General features: G+C 43.8%; 1 protein-coding gene across 27 annotated transcripts in view; it reads left to right on the top strand.

Moving 5' to 3' along the window:
• Positions 1-16,953, top strand: part of MICAL3 (microtubule associated monooxygenase, calponin and LIM domain containing 3) — a 291,510-nt gene that overhangs the window by 77,411 nt on the left and 197,146 nt on the right. For 6 of the 27 annotated variants that reach the window (XM_053252855.1, XM_053252857.1, XM_053252879.1 and 3 more), the window contains one exon: positions 2,950-3,085. The exons of the other annotated variants lie outside the window; for them this stretch is intronic. The gene's annotated coding sequence lies outside the window, so the exon portion shown is untranslated. The remainder of the gene's footprint in view (positions 1-2,949; positions 3,086-16,953) is intronic. 27 annotated transcript variants of the gene reach the window in all.

Below are 16,953 nucleotides of genomic sequence, written 5' to 3'. Positions count from 1 at the left end.
CGTTCTGCAGTTCACAGAGCACTGCACATGAGACTGTTTAGGAAAACAGGCTTTCAAACAGCTCCTTGCCTCGTTCTTGGAGGTGAATGAGTATCGCTTCTGGGTGACCATAACTGGAAAATAGTTGGTTCATTCATTTTGGGTCATGAATGAGTAGCATAAGGTATGTGTGAACAGGTGGACTAGTTACTGTTATGAAGTTATTTGCAAGGCTGATCAGCATGTCTGCCCGCAAGGTGTGTAATTCCCAGAATAATTTATAGGAAGGCATCTGCAGGTGGTGATATTTAATATCACATCTAATTTTGCTTACTAACATAGTTACTATTTAATATAGCATCTTATACGGTTTAAAATGCTTTACAGCCCTTATTTTGGGCATTATTTACGTGTTTACAAGCAAGAAGATTTATTTCTGTTTCTTCCATCTCCCACTGCACAGGACAGCGAGGGAACTTGGGGTCCCACCAGGATAGGAACTCCTTTTCTACAACTCAAACAGAGAGGCATGTGGCATTGACAATATTTCATCAGACAATATTGGCTGAGACAAGCAGGTTCAAGGAAAACTTATTTGGTCTCTGTATGACTTTGTAGTGTAGGGGGAATATGAATATGAAGGTGGCCAAAACATTGCCCTTGCATTTGAACAGTGAGAACATGGAAGGCGTGTAGCTACCTACCACATGCGCCAGTGCAGAAGCAATTTTGTTTAGTCATAGAGGATGATGATTGTCCATAGATGCTTGTTGCTATAATCTAGTTGGGGAATCTCTCTCTCTCTCTCTCTCTCTCTCTCTCTCTCTCTCTCTCTCTCTCTCTCTCTCTCTCTCTCACACACACACACACACACACACACACACACACACACACACACACACACATTCTCTCTCTCTCTCTCACACCACTTTCAAGAGTTTCAGGACTCTCAAGAGACTCTCTCCTCCCCATCTTTCTCTCCTCCTTTGTCAGCATGAGTAGCATGTTGATTAACAACTGATTGTGACAAAGATGAAGAAAAGAGATGGGAAAGGAAGCTTAATGGAGGAATTCTTTTTGTAAGCGGCCATCGGACAGTAAGTCCTTTTTATAGGCCTAAGATACTTAGCTTCCCATACAGGTGATGCTGCAGGTCAGATCTGTAACTGTTTATGGGTGCTGTGTATTTTCATTTCTGTGCTTCATCCACCTGGGATGTGTGTACATATACAGGGAACTTTAGATTCTCGGAGCATCTTGTTGGCACTTTTTGCATGAAATCTCAGAAAGCAACTTTTGGGTCTACTCTGAGCATTTTTAGACCCTTGTGGGAACTTTGATAATTACAGAGTCCCTGCCTGGGCACATTTGTGCTTTTGTGTGTGTGGCTAGATAGTGAAAGACTTCTGTGTGGCTTGGTTTCAGCAGAACTGCTCAAGGAGCCAAATGACCTTTTGACTTGCGCAAGCACCAGCTACATGACATCTCTTCCTTCCATCTTCTGACTTCAAGCCCTGTACAGTGCCAGTACTGTGATAAAATATATAATGTTGCTGGTCTTATAAACTGCATTTGCCACATCGAAATACAAAAATTCAGTGTGTGCCTGCACTAGCTGGCTTCCTTAAGTTGTATGCACCCCCACCCCTGCCACTTGCTGCTGTTGTAACCATAGGGTTCTCTGACCCCATCTTGGGATGGATATGATATATAAAATTCCTCTTGCTGGTGGCTGGGAACTGAGGCACAAAATGCTGCATGCATTCAGCAACTGAACATAAGCAAAACTACCTCAAAGAGCCCTTTCATCTGAATGCTAAATTTAATCTTAAAATTAGCCAATCCAGTCATATCTTGGATGCAAATAGGCTTTGCAGATTTGCTGGTGGTGACGTGGATAGGTTTGCTTTTTATTTCTAGTTCCCTGAAGTAACCACAGTTTGAACTGCTAGACTGTGGTATCTCAAGGGGATACAACTGTCTCTCTCTTTTCTTTTGTGGGAAGGCTGATGCCTTTGCCATGATCTTGGTAAACAAAGGCTTGAGCTAAGAATTTGTCACAAGCTGGATAGTAATTGTAGCCTGGGTGGGGCTGCTAGGGCCTTTAGTTGCCATTTGGTAGGAATAGGTGGCAGAAGCATAGAAAGGTGGCAGCTGAGGTCTGTAACAAATGGTATGCGCCTCTGGGAGTGAAATCTGAGACAGGAGCCTCTGACACTCCTCTTGCAAATGGTGCAGAATTCCCAGAGCAGAAATAGGAGCAGTGTATACACACTCCCAAACTAAAACCATGACCTCCGGTTCCATTGTTGAAAACCATTTGTGTTTTGGGTATCTGCTAGATATAAATTATCCTTCTCGTAGAGAATTCACTGAGGATAATTTAATATCTTCCTCTGGATATCCAGTAAATCTCCTGTTGGATATCTTCTTTCTGTATTAATCCAGAATCTCAGAAAGAAACCAATTTCTTGTTTTATGTACAGTGGTTGCTATTATGTACAGTGGTTGCTATTAAGGTGACTCCACCTACACATACTTTGACTTTAAACAAAGGAAGGGGGAGATGTTTCCCCTTCTCCCCCTTCCTTTGTTTAAAGTCAAAGTATGTGTAGGTGGAGTCACCTTAAGTGGTGCAGCGGGGAAATGCTGGACTAACAAGCAGAAGGTTGCCGGTTCGAATCCCCACTGGTATGTTTCCCAGGGATATACACCTTTATCTTTGGCTAATGCGGAGTCGCTATTGTTAAACAAGTAAATGGGATTAGGTATTAAGCATGTAAACAAAAAAAATCCTTTTGTTTGAAAGGATTTTTCTTTTAATCGTTTTTTTAATGTTTCTCCCTAAAGTAGGGAGAAAAAAGGTGATCTGTCTGGCTTGGGTTGACAACTTCTCTGTGAGGTATAAAAGTAACCGCCCTGCATGTACTTACAGTACAATACATTGTATTTTGTTCTTCTTTTTTGCAGTTGTAATCTGGAGTGCATCTAAGAATGCCAGGTCTTGCTGAGAATAATCCACATCGACTCTGAAAACTGACATGGTGCCCCTTGTGTCTCAGTTGGCCTGAAGGCTCTTTTGTTTAGGCTTGAAAAAAGACTGATGGTGAGGAAATAGGGTATGGTAGTGGTACATAAAATTATGCATGCTGTGGAGAAAGTGGGAAGAGAGAAACATTGCTCCCTCTTTCATAACATGAGACCTCTGGGTCACCCAGTTAAACTGATTGGCAGCAGCCAGTTCAGGGCAGACAAAAGAAAGTACTTCATCACACAATTAATAATTGGCTTGTGGAATTCACTGCCACAAGATGTGGTGATGGTCACTGGCTCAAAAGGGGGTTAAACAAATTCCTGGGTCTATGGATAGTTGTTCGCCATGATAGTTACATGGTACTTTCATGTTCAGAGCCTTTATATCACTGAAAGCCAGTTGCTGGGAAGCAAACAGCAGTGGAAGACTATTTCCTTCCTGCCCTACTTATGTGCGTGTGTTGACACTACTTCAACCAAGTTTTCCTTTCATAGTTGTTTTGCTTCCATCTTTCCCAAACTGTACAGTTTTGAACAACCTAAGGGCCTGCATTTACTCGTTTTTCCTTCAGTGGTCTTAACTTGTTTTTTCAAACATTTATAGCCTTGACAAATTTTCTTTTGAATTTAGGAGTCAGACGAAATTACCAAACTGAGTGATGGACATTGTGTGTGGGGCAGATTAAATGGGCTTCTTTTTGTTTACAATTTGTTACTTGTGAAATATGTGCTTTAAAAGTAACAGATGTACAATAGAAACAGGACTGCCAGGGACAAATTTCTTTAAAATATTGTCTCTACTTCTGAATAACCTAGTCTAGGTGCTATGGCTTCCTGATGCCTGAGGTTTGTCAAGTCCTGTATTATAGTGTGTTTGTAATGATGCAGGGGCAGATGGCATCACAGTGACCCCCAATCTGATCTGCACATGTTCATTACAATGTGTGAAGGGAGCCCTGCCTAGACTGTACTTGTGGATGGTTCTTTCCACCCAATCAGGAATACTTCCTTGTTTTCTGTTATGAACCCTATTCAGACATTATAGTGTACCTGCACTTGTATGTCTGTACACAATTACATGTTTCTGGTCCCCTGAAATGCAGGATTCAGATGGAAAGTGTACTCCTGCACCTACGTTCCCCATACATGTGCATAACTGTACCTGTGTTCAGATCTTTACCTGTGTGTGTTTGTACACAGATTGTAAGAATGTTGAACAAATCATGTGAATAGAGCTATAATCATAGCCACAAATATTCTGACACCTCTTGTACACAGAGCCATTTGTTTAGTCTTCAAAACTGTGAGACCCAAGCCCTTGTATCATTGGTGAAATATTGTCCTAAAATATTGATTTAAATATATGGGTTTTTAAATGGGACTTACTTTTTAAGCTTTTCTTTCTTAGAAAGGAATTTCCTTTGGTCCTTGTAAGAGAACAAAAAAGGTGGTGGTGGTGGGGAGATGAAACAAAAACGGGAAAAAAGATGTGAAACATCCCTGTCAGGTGCCTGCTTTTTTTCTTTCTTTCCTTGGAGTAGTATCCTTGCTCTCAGTGCAGGAAGCCAGTTTAGCAGATTGCATTGATCCCATGCCCATACACATCAGCTGCATAACTAGCAAGGTCTAGTGTAAGTTGAAAGAGCCTGCAAGGTCTGGATTTTCTGTGCCCAGAAGCACTGGAACAGCACTTCCAAACTTCAGAGTTACAAGCACCTCTAAATTCTCACAGCTGAGAAATGATTAAAAGAAAAAGAAAACAAACAAACCAGAATGACTTCTGTCATCAGGTGCCAGAGCTTTTGAACAGTTGCCAGAATAGCCATGACAAAATATTGTATGTGCTGGTGACATTTAAGTGCTTTCCATGCTGACTCCAGAGTGGTACCGTCTAGCTTCTCCCCTGTGTAGGGGGATCAAATCATATGTGTGATTTTAGCCATGGAAGCTGAAGTAAGAGATTTAGCTCTGTACACAGGATGGAATGTGTTAAGAAGGTCTAATCCACCTTGCATCTATCCTGTGCTGAAAGAATGGCTTAATTTAGTGTGCTGGCCTTAAAGGGGGATAGTCGGTTTAAAGAAAATGCTAATATTGGAAACTATTATAAAGAGGGGGGTGTAGCTCAGTGGAAGAACATCTGCTTTGCATGCAGAAGGTTCCAGGTTTCATCCTTGACATCTCCACATAGGGCTGGGAAAGAATCCTCTCTGGAGAGCTTCCTCTAGTTTAACCAGGAGTTCACCACCTTAGCTCCCCAAATGATGTTGGACTACAACTCCTATCATTCCCAGTCACAGCTGTCCTTTTTTTTTTTTTTTAATGGTGCTGGAGCCCAGCCTACCTGGAAGAAACGCCATCTCTCCAGGTGCCTTCCTCTTTCATCAGTATACAAGGACAAGCTGTACCTGCTTGGTGGTTAGGGAAGGCACCTTATACATGCTCAGAAGCATACATTTGAGGTCTTAGCTTCTCTTGCTGAAAGCAGATTCCTGTTTTATTATTATTTATACTATTTATTCTATTTCTGTACCGCCCTTCCAAAATGGCTCAGGGCGGTTTACATTAAAACAAAACAATTAAAATCAATTAGCAGTTAAAAACAGTGGTTGTAAAACACCATAAAACAGTAACAGTTAAAACATACAAAACAAAATGCAGGGATTTCTGCAGGGAGTGCATTCCACACCCTAGGAGCAGCTAAATAGAAGGCCTGCCTCTGAGTTGCCACTAGATACACCGGTGGTAGCTAGAGATGGACCTCCTCGGATGACCTTAATGTGTGATGAGGATCGTGCAGAAGAAGGTGCTCTCTACGGTGACTTGGACCTAAGCCATTCAGGGCTTTAGAGGTAATAATCAGCACTTTGTATTTTATTTATTTATTTATATTTATTTATTTATTTAAAATTTTATACCGCCCTTCCAAAAGGCTTAGGGTGGTTTACATTAAAACACCATTAAAATCAATTAACAATTAAAACAAATTATAAAACTGCATAAAATAATAAACAATTAGAACATCATAAAACACCAATTAAATAGCCAAAACAATTTAAAAACAAGTTTTAAAAAGCTGAGTTTTTAAAAAAGTTTTTTAAAAAGCTGAGAAAGCTTGGTTGAATAGATGTGTTTTCAGAAGTTTTTTAAAAAATTGCCAGAGATGGGGAGGCTCATATCTTAGTAGGGAGTGCATTCCACAATCTTGGGGCAGCAACTGAGAAGGCCTGTCTCTGTGTAGCCACCAAATGCGTTGGCGGCAACTAGAGACAGACCTCCTCAAGTGACCTCAGTGGGCAGTGGGGCACATAGCGAAGAAGACGTTCTCTTAAATACCCAGGGCCTAAGCTGTTTAGGGCTTTGTACCTTATAACTAGCACTTTGATTTTTTGCCCGGAAACCTATTGGCAGCCAGTGTAGCTCCATCAACAGAGGAGTAATGTGGTCTCTACGAGATGACCCAGATTTTGTCCAGAAAACATATCAGCAGCCAGTGCAACTGCTTCAAAACAGGCATAATATCTCTCCAGAGATATTGGAGAGGTCCCCAGAGACCAAACTGGCTGCTGCATTTTGAACTAATTGAAGTTTCCGAACTACGTACAAAGGCAGCCCCATGTAGAGCGCATTGCAATAGTCAAGCCTGGAAGTTACCTCCTGGTACATCACTGTTTTGAGGTCGTCCTCTACAAGGAATGGATGCAGCTGTTGAATCAGCTGAAGCTGATAGAAAGCACTCCTGGCCATAGCCTCCACCTGAGATACCAGGGTGAGGCCTGGGTTCAGGAATACTCCCAAGCTGCGCACCTGCTCCTTCTGGGGGAGTGTAACCCCATCCAGCACAGGAAGATCTAATTCATCTCTCAGATTCTGAACCTGTACAGTGAGCACCTCTGTCTTGCTTGGATTGTGTTTCAATTTGTTATCCTCATCTAGCCCATTACTGCCTGTAGGCAGGCATTTAGGGAATGACTGCCATTTCCTGATGATACAGATGAAAAGGAGAAGTAGATTTGGGTGTCATCAGCACACTGATAACACCCAGCACCAAATCTGATGACCTCACCCAGCGGTTTCATGTAGATATTAAAAAGCATTGGTGACAGAATGGAGCCCTGAGGGACTCCATATAACAGCTCCCGATTTGAGGAGCAACTGTCATCAAGCTCCACCATCTGGAATCTACCTGAGAGATAGGAGCATAACCACTGCAAAGCAGTGCCCCCTATCCCCAACCTCCCCCAGGTGATCTAGAAGGATACCATGGTCGATGGTATTGACTGCCGCTGAGAGATCCAAAAGAACCAGCAGTCACACACCCTCCGTCGATTCCTCGGTAGAAGTCATCCATCAGGTCGACCAAGGCTGTCTCAACCCCATAGCCAGCTCTAAAACCAGTTTGAAATGGATCTAGATAATCAATTTCCTCCAAGACTGCCTGGAGCTGGTCGGCCACCACCCTCTCAATCACCTTGCCCAGCCAAGGGATATTGAAGATTGGCCTATAACTATCCATCGCTAAGGGGTCTAGAGAAGGCTTCTTAGTAAGAGGTCTAACCATTGCCTCCTTCAAACATGGAGGCACACTACCCTCCCTCGGCGATGCATTTATGATATTAACTAGGCCACCTCCAACAATCTCCCTGCTAAAGAGAAGCAGCCAATTCAGGCAAGGATCCAGACAACAAGTGGTAGGCCACCCCACCCCAAGCAGCTTGTCCACATCCTCAGGAGTCTCAGATTGAAACTGATCCAACCTAACAATGCAAGAGGGATTGCTGGACACCTCCTTCATAGACCCTGCAAAAATAGTGGAGTCCAAGTCAGCCCAAATACAGGAGATCTTGTTTGTAAAGAACTGGAAGGCCAATAGATGCTCACCCTGCTCAGAGCCCCATTTTGAACTCTGGAACAAATTAAGTCCTGTGAGGACAAAGCATCTTTGGGGATGCAGGGAATACCTTTTCCTCACTGTTGGTCAATAATCCATATCTGTCTGTCTTCCGGCCTGCCTGTCTGTCTATCTAAGCCTTAGGACGTATGCTGCACATCCCGTGGTACGTGGCACATCTCATGAGATTTCCTGGCAGAGCAGAGCACAGCGGAGGTGTATGTGTGCCTCTTTCTGAGCTGCCCCTCACTCACCTCATAGCCAGCCCACCGCCCCGCAATCTGCCGCCTCCTACCTCAGCCAGCGCCACCCCTCACTCACCCTGCAGCCTGCCCGTGGAAGCAACGCCCCTTCCTGCCTAGGCCTGTGGGCAGCGAAGGGTTGGGTGACGCGGCAGAGGCCGGTAGTTAGCTGCCACTGCGATGCCTCTACTTCGGCCCTCAGCTCCAAGCCCCGCCACTGCATACAGGCCTCGGCGGCAAGTGGCTCTGCCTCCGTGGACAGAGAGGAGCCAGCGAGGTGGCGCCAGCAAGATCCACTGTGAGTGACCGGGGGTGGGATGGTCCCCGGATGGGAATCGGGTCCTCGGTGCCCCTGGAGCGGCGACCACTGGCGCAGCACCCCCAGACTCCCCGCAGCCTTTCCAGAGGGCTGGAGGCCCACCTGTGCTGGTGGGGAGAGGAAGCGGGGGAAGCCTGCCTCTGCCGTGGTCAGTTCTGGGTTGGGGGTGCTGCTGGCCCTCCTCGCCAAACCACCTGTCATATTGGCCTGCAGGAAGAGTGGTGTGGTGGGGCTGGGTGGCCAGATCTGCTGAGCCACGACCAGGAGACACTTCCTGCCCTCCTCGGTAGCCTTAAATGACACACCCCGTGTGATGGAGCTGCTCAGGCAGTCCTCATGGCCTGCGGGTGCGCGACTGGTGGGAGTATTTGGCAGTGCCTCTCGACGTGTGTTGCAATCAGCAGGAGGGGAGCCTGAGCGGAGGGTCCAGGGTGGGGTGTGTGATGAGAAAGGGGGAAAAGGATAGAAAAAGGAAAAGGAGGAGACAGAAGGGAGGGAAAGGGGGGGCAACAAGAGAAGGGGAGAGAAAGCAGAGGCTGCGACGAGGGCAAGGAGAGCAAAAAAGTACTAAGGCGCAGATAAGCTAGTATTATGTTATTTCACTCTTCAGTTATCAAAGTGGTCTACAGAGCTATAAGAAAATAGTTCTCTGTTTCCAGAGGGGCTCACACATATATAAACACCAGCAATCATTGGGAGGGGCCCTTTGCTAGGTTAAATAAGAATAGTTGCCCTTTCACCACTAAATATAAGAAAGCTACCACATTAAAAGTAACTTGCCTCTTTGTCCAGTTAGCAGCTAGTATCTCCTTATCTTGGGGGCGCGGGGGTAGAGGGCAGAGCTTAAAGGAGAGTGGAGTCTGGATTTCTAGACAGGCCTGACCACCAGTACCTCTGTCAAATGGCTATTTTCCAGTTCAGATTTCCCCCATTGATTCCCTTGATGTAAGTTAGGCGAAAACACAGTGCCTGGTGCAAGACAGTGAACTGCACAGTGACTCAGATGTGGGTCTTCGGAACCCAAACCCAGTCATTTAGCCCAGTCATGGCAGAGCTTTTTGCCTGTTGTGCCACAAGTCCCAAGTGACTACGTGCTACTCCAGCAGTACATTTTTTGAGGGCAGCCACAACTCCTTTTGCCTCCAGTCTGTCAACTTGTGGAGCTGGCAGTGACTCGTGGGATAGGCAGGGAGGGCTGCTGGGCTGACCCTTTGCTGTTACCAGGTTTTCCTGCTCCATTCTAGGGGTGCCACAGCCATGCTGCAGGTTGGCTGTTTTGTTTCAGCCACTGGAACATTTTGGCTCATGTCTCTATCTGTCTCCTTCTTTTCTATATGCATTCAAATTCCTTGCAAAGTATTCCAGTACCTGCTAACAAAAAACATTGCAAAATCTAAAGTAGTGGAGTAGAATTCAGACTTCCTTGCGTTCAGTATATAAGCAGCAGCCAGTTTTAATTGCAATAAAACTAAACCAGCACGCCAATTTGGGCTGTGCCTTATCAAATTTGGATATTCTGCTTTTCTGTTTTGAAAGGAACTCTCTGAAAGCATCTTTGTTTACTGCTTTCAGCCAGCTTACGGATTGTGGTGGTCTTAATCGTTTGTCGAAATCTTGCGTTTTTCCAGCTGTAGCAATGGCAACAGCTTACCCTCTTAATTGCTTGACTTTGAAGAACGCTGTTGGGCAAAGTGCGGTTATCTAGCTTGCTGGAAAGGCGCAACAGTCTGGCATGTGTCCAAAACATCTGCTGCTTGAAAGCTCACTGCCTTTATTTTGTGTGTGTGTGTGTGTATCTGTTGGGCAGGTGCTGTGTTTGGAGGAGCCACAGAGCTTGCCTCTGTGTCAGGAAGATAACTCCAGGGTGGTGTATTTTTCTGAAGAGCATTTGGCTTTATCACTGGATGCTGCTACCCTGTTTAGGCCTAGATGTTTTTGCAGGGCTGATAAGTACATCAGGAGCTCTGTGTGTAACAGAGATGTGTCGTTCCCTGACTAGGCACAGATGGCTTTGTAAAGAGCGTGTCTTATCTTTATGGGGAACATATTGTCATTGCAAGCCATCTTCCATCACCAGGTCTGATGGGGCATTGTTGGTCTTGAGTGCTCAAACATCAAGGACTTGGTCCCTCAAATTAGCTATTCAAACTGATTTCTGTGATTCCAGGCACAAGTAGGCCTTTATCTTCTGTTTATAAGCTAGGAACTTTCTACTATGAAACACTGTCCCCATATCCTTCCTCTTCTCCCCCCACTCTTCCCCCCCCCTTAAAGTAATGCCTCCAGTGCTTAATTTCTAGAAGAGTGTTGGGCTGCTAGCCTGTCTGGTAACACCCCCTTGAGATCTGGTCATCTCTGTAACTAGAAAATATGTGCTTTTCTGTAAATAAACACTCAAGCTGGTTTACAGCTCTTATAAATATAGTCCAAATTAAAGTTGCAATAAAAAAAATACTAAAATAGCAGCACACTAAGGCAGCGCTTGAAAGTAGAAGGTTATAAAATGCTTAGAACAGCAATCAAATCTGTAACTTGATGAAACAAGAAATAGTTTGAAATATGCCTAAAAACAGAGTGAGAGGAAGCTTGGTGGATCTCCATCCGTCTGATCTCGGATGACAGGGACAGAGATCAGGGTCTCTCCTGATCTTAAATGCCAGGCAGGCTTCTATGGAAGTAGGTGGTTCATGGGTAAAGACCCCCACAGCATCTGCTAGCTGCTTCAACTCATTGGACTCCGATGATATAATTTTTGAGGCATGGCGGTTTTTCATAACAAGTGCTGTGTTTGAGTCAATTTGGGATGCAGGACTTTGCTAAAGTAGTAGTGGTGGCGATGAATGTTTTTTAACATAACTAGATGAGCATTATATTAACTGAATTTCTTCCATGTAAGAATTGGCACATTTAACTTGCAGATCCTTAGTACTTGTCTCTCTCCTTGTCTATGCTGATTACATATGCTGTTTATTTTTAGGAAGTATAAGGCTGCATGTGCTTTGCACTAGAATCTGTTCTTTCCAGCCTGAATAAATCAGACAAGTCAAACAGATTTGCACAGGCTGCATGACCGGTTCCGGTTCTGCTTGCTGTGGGTCACTAGGCCAGAAAGTCCAAAACTGTGTGCCATGAGAGAGCCCAAAGTGTTCCTGTAGAAGGCAGTCTCCTGCTTGATTTGTTCTGGCCTTGCTTCCTTCTAATAAAGAGCAGGCTCATATCCGTAACTCGCATTGGAAAATGGGGAACATAGGAAGCTGCCTTATTCCGAGTCAGATCATTGGTTCTCCTAGCTCAGTATTGTCATCACTCTCCAGGTTTCAGAGACTGGTTTTTCCAAACCTACCTGGAGATGTTGCCAGGGATTGAACTTGAGTCTTTATGAATGCACAGCAAGTGCTCTACCACTTTGCTGCAGTCCCATTCCTGGGAGGCTTGGGGTAGTTTTTCCCTGCTTGTGCTCTGAAAGCAAACACTGTGTGGGAAACACTGGACTAAGCAGAGCCTTGACAAATTTCTTCTTTTCCCTCCCCCAACCACTGAAAATCCTGCTCTGTCCCCTTCTATGCCTTTCCCCTAGACATTGTCCACATTTTTTCAAGTCTATCTCCAGTCATAGGAACCAGAAACGTGATTTAAATAAAACGACGACATTCTCGGCACCTGTTCAGTTATGAAATTCCATACTTTTTATGGCAGGATGGTGGATGTACAGATTGTGCTCATCCCTGGCTTTGAGCGAGGTAGGGCTAGAAAGCCACATCTGTTGAAATAAGAAAGTATGAACAATGCTAGCCTTTTGTACTGTGGTAGGCCTTGGGCACCCACGTTATGGTGCATCAAAAGTTGCTTTTGTAATGGTTACACCTTGGGAGTCTGTCTTGTCCTTTGGTCCAGTTGCAAAGCATCTGCAAGAATAAGAGCTGCATCCAGTGAACTGTTCTCTGCCAGGGTTGAAGCAGCAGCTTTGCGAAAATATTCTTGGTTGACGAAGACAGTCGGAAGCGACAAGCGCACTTCTCTTCTTCCAGCAATAAGGCATCTGCCTTGAAGATAATATACATTAATTGCAGAAGTACATCTGAAAGGAGTTATGATTGTGGTATTCTTTCCATTCAAGCTCTTAATTGGCATTCTGGGTTGGAGTTCTGTGTCTCTCTGCAGCCTTCCTGTTGGCTCATCCCTGCGCACAGCATTTCCTCTCTCCTATTGCTGGAACTATATCCTGTGAGTTCCTGCCAATATATTTGATAGTTTCTTTCCTTTTTCTGGAGACAAAGGGAAAACTTCCTAGGGAGGGAGCAAAGAAGGAATGTTTTGCTTAACACGAATAATGTGGAAATGGCAGAGATGAAACTGTTTTCAAAGCTGTCTTGAAGTGGCTTATGCTGTTTGTGGGTACTGCAGTTGCTGAACCACCCCTCTTCTCTAAAATCCAGTTTGGTAGTTCTGTCTCTCCAAATTTGCATTTCTGACCCCCACATGTATTTCGGAAAGACCTTAATACACTATGAGCAGCTGTGCAAATCAAGTCCGCATTAAAGATATTAGGCCATTTGCTCACACATGTTTATTATGGGTATAGATTTGTGTTTCATTTACGGCTATATCAAGGATGAATGGGACCCATTTGTTTCCAACTTACGGAGTCATCTCTGCTTAGTTGCTTGAAGGTAATGCTTACCTTCCACTGGAGACTGACTGTGTCCAAATGTGGACATTTACACACAGGCTTGTTTACATGCCTGGAGTAGAGCCTTTGGGGGCTTACTTTCATACTTGAGGAGAACCTTCATAAAACTTTGATGTTTCATTGGAAGGCACTGATGGTAACTCCTTGCTTCTCGACCATTTAAAATAATTATCTAGGGATCTAACTAATCTCGTTTGTATCCTGCCCTCCTTTCAAGTGCTCAGGGGTGAAAAACATGGGTTTAAAAAAACAAAACAAAACATGTGGGGATTCATCTATTTCACCCTCATGGCAACTCTGTAAGGTAGTTTAGGCTGAGTGGGGATTTGAACTTGGGTCCCAACATGTGGTACTGATTGAAGTAGAATACATTAGCCATTGCACCACACTGGGAAAAAGTTGGATGGGTTCCATAATAAACCCCTCAAATTTCCCTTAGGTAGCTTACATTACAAGGAGAGGCAGACATATCAAATTGTTGTGTTGTGTCCTGCCTAAAGCCTCTTGAGAGAATGAATTTCAATACTAATTGCTATGTATACAAAAGGACCTTAAATGCAGATGCATTTATGTGTCTATATTAGCTTATAAAGAAGGCTTGGCTTCCGTCTTGTTCTTCGTTCCTGAGATTAATTGTAGTAAAATAACAGCCCACACTATTGACTTCTCTTCCTCTCAGTTTGGTAAATGAGATCCATCCTATAAAGGAAGTATTCATCTTTTTAACACAATACCTGTATAATCACGGTTCCTCTTGATGTTAACATAATAAGGTAGTTGAAACATTGCTTCTTGATCCCAACAGCTCATCTTTTCATGGAAGGGAATTGCTGGGAGCTCTCCAGAATGTGAAAACCATCATTCGAGATCACTGGGCAGAACTCCTCTTGCCACTTGCTGGCAGGATGAGGTCATTGTCTTATTTTGCTTGCAAACTTGTAGCGTGGCCCAGCCAAGTTAAGCAACTCTGTCCTGTTGATTTCACAGAGAGAATTAAGTTTGGGCTTAAATAAATAACTGAAATCAGGACTTTGAAATAAAACATTGGCTGGCTTGTGTTGCTGTTTATAGGCAGGCCTCATAAGATTCTTGTGTGTTTAAATTAAGGAACAGTACAAACTTCAGTATGAACTCATTTCATTCCCCGTCTGCCTTTTCCTTCCCATCCCTTGCTTCTTTCCCTCTTTGGTTCCAGTTTAGCTTCCCGTGGGGTATAGGAAGAAAGTGAAAGGTAAACAACCTCACCTTCCATGGAGGTCAAGTGCTGGTGCAAGAAAGGGAAGGGGATGCACTAGTACTTTCACAAGTGAGATGCTGCTGTGCTGTTTAAATACAGTGGTCCCTCGACTTACGAACTACTCGAAATAAGTATTTTTCGAGTTACAAACGGCAGTTTTAGATCCGGTTTTAGATGCGTTTTTTTCGACTTACCAATTTTTAGATGGGGTTTCCTCGACTTACGAATTTTACATGCGGTTTCCTTGACTTGCCTGCCTGTTTACTGCCTGTTTATTCTTGAAAAGAAATGTTCCTGTGCAGTTTGCAAGCCTTACTGGGGGTCTGGGTCTTTTTTCTAGGCTCCGGAACGCATTAATCCGTTCCCAATGCATTCCTATGGGAAACCGCTTTTCGACTTACGAACTTTTCGACTTACAAATGTGCATTCGGAACGGATTAATTTCGTAAGTAGAGGGACCACTGTATATATTTTTGCTTTCTCTTTTTCTTTATTGTGGGTTGCTTTGAGCAAGCTGGAAAAACCTAGCATGTCTTGTCTGGCTTTTGTTGTCCCTCTTTTCATCTAACACGGATGAAAAGAGCGACAGCAAAAGCCAAACGAGGCGTAGCCTTAAAAGCCTATTCAGAAGTGAAATTTATTACCATGTTGTCTCACTGGAATCAGAGAATACAAGGTATCTTTGGCACTGATTAAAACTGTGGTGAAATGCATGGAGTACATCAAATATGGTAAAACCTTCCATTTCTGTAGATGTGTGAGGCTTTGCCTCTCTTTTTGGTTTTATATTATGTGTCACGATATGAGTGGAGCTTCTTTATAACTCTGCTGCTTTTTGCTGTCTGCTTCTATTAGCATACTGGGTGCATCACTGTGTTCAATGCAGTTAAAACAGGGAGTCAGACTGGGGAATATTTCCCCTCCTGAACCAACCCACACAATTAAAGCAGGAACCTCCAAAAGTAGTCATGTGCTAACATCTTCCCAGCATATTCTTTCATCTGGTGCTGGAGGTGTTGGTGCTGGTGACAGTCTGAACCTTTGCTTTTCATACAATCCAAATGCTAATTTAGAATTGTGTTTGGGCTGCATGTGGATGATAGTCCACTTCCTAGAATGTATGAAGTGTATTCTCAGGTGGTGGGTGGGTATAAATTTATTGTTGATTAATGTAACAGAAATTCAGTGGGCAAGACGTTGTCTTCAGTCCTCTCCAGCTGCTCTGGTGTTCTAGGAAAGGCACAGTAACTACTGTACCTTGCCTGTAAAAATCAGAGCAGCTGAAGATGACCGAAGACACGATGTCTTGCCCATTATATTTCTGTTACATTAATCAACAATTTATACTTTTCCTTTTGATTAATTGCATCTTTCCAGGACCCAGATAATATTTTCATGGAGTTGTTTGCAGCTTTAAACCCCTGCTAACTTGATTGATTGATTGATTGATTTCTATACCGCCCTTCCAAAAGTGGCTCAGGGCAGTTTACACAGAGGAATAATAAATACATAAGTAAGACGGCTCCCTGTCCCCAAAGGGCTTGCAATCTAAAAAGAAACATAAGATAGACACCAACAACAGTCACTGGAGGTACTGTGCTGGGGGTGGAGAGGGCCAGTTACTCTCCGCCTGCTAAATAAAGAGAATCAGCACGTTAAAAGGTGCCTCTTAGCCAAGTTAGCAGGGGTTGGCAAAACTTGGCAAAAGGCACCTTTTTAACATGGTGATTATTTAGCAGGGGAAGCATTAACTGGCCCTATCCACCCCCAGCACAGTAACTCCAATGAGTGTTGCTGGTGTATATCTTATGTTTCTTTTTAGATTGTGAGCCCTTTGGAGACAGGGAGCCATTTTATTTATTTATTCTTTCTCTGTGTAAACCGCCCTGAGCCATTTTTGGAAAGGTGGTATAGAAATAGAATAAATAAATAATAAATGAACATTCTTTCTTGCGCTCCCCACCCCTCTTACATCCATCTGCAACATCTGTCCTTCATTCTTTTCTCGTTGCTTGCCCTGGAACTCTGCTAATACAGCATTCTTAACTGCCACCTTGTTAATTGTATTTGCTCACACAGTCTTTAAAAACAACACCCCCCATCTGTTGCTGGTGAAGGTGCAAGTAGAGGTACAACTAAAATTTGGTTTCATCTAACTACCTCCTCTGTGGTCAGTCGTCGTCCTGTGTGTTCATGTTCTCGTTCTCTCTAGACCAGGGTTTCTCAATGTGTGGGTCCCCAGATGTTATTGGACTTCAATTCCCATAATCCCCAGCCCCAGTGGCCTTTGGTTGGGAATTATGGGAGTTGGTCCAGTTACATCTGGGGACCCACATGTTGAGAATCCCTGCTCTAGACAGAGTGTGGAAGCAGATTTGTCGTAGTTCTGTATAGGGCTTAAGTTGCTAAGTTAACAAGTTGCAAGAGTACACTTGTATTCTAGAGAGGAAACTTATTGCCAGAGGGAATCACTTCTGTTTACAGTGGTTTGTTCTCCTTCTCTGTATATGCGTGCAAGTGTGTCTACTTGCCAGTTGAGGTAATGCTTCAGCTAATGAACTA

Source organism: Hemicordylus capensis, chromosome 5, assembly GCF_027244095.1.
Source record: "Hemicordylus capensis ecotype Gifberg chromosome 5, rHemCap1.1.pri, whole genome shotgun sequence".
Classification (NCBI taxonomy): Eukaryota; Metazoa; Chordata; class Lepidosauria; order Squamata; family Cordylidae; genus Hemicordylus; species Hemicordylus capensis.
The sequence above is the reverse complement of the archived record's forward strand: the minus strand, read 5'-3'. Positions and strand labels throughout refer to the sequence as shown.